We start from the raw sequence: 236 nt of genomic DNA, 5'->3' as shown, positions 1-236 counted from the left end.
GGCGGCCTTATACCTCGGAAGTAAAGTTTCAGTGATTTCAGGGAGGAAAAAAGACACGTTTAAAATGTGTCGGATCAAAGCTCCTACGCTCCTTTGTCAACCTCACACTGCTCTAAGTCTCTAAGTCTCGTCTCGGCAGAGTAGGAGGAGAGCCGATGAGCAAGAGAGGGTGGGAAGGATGGTACACGCCAACATCACATTCATGGCCAGAGTCGCAGGGCTGGATCAAGGGAGGT

Source organism: Penaeus monodon, chromosome 22, assembly GCF_015228065.2.
Source record: "Penaeus monodon isolate SGIC_2016 chromosome 22, NSTDA_Pmon_1, whole genome shotgun sequence".
In the NCBI taxonomy this organism is placed as follows: Eukaryota; Metazoa; Arthropoda; class Malacostraca; order Decapoda; family Penaeidae; genus Penaeus; species Penaeus monodon.
The sequence above is the reverse complement of the archived record's forward strand: the minus strand, read 5'-3'. Positions refer to the sequence as shown.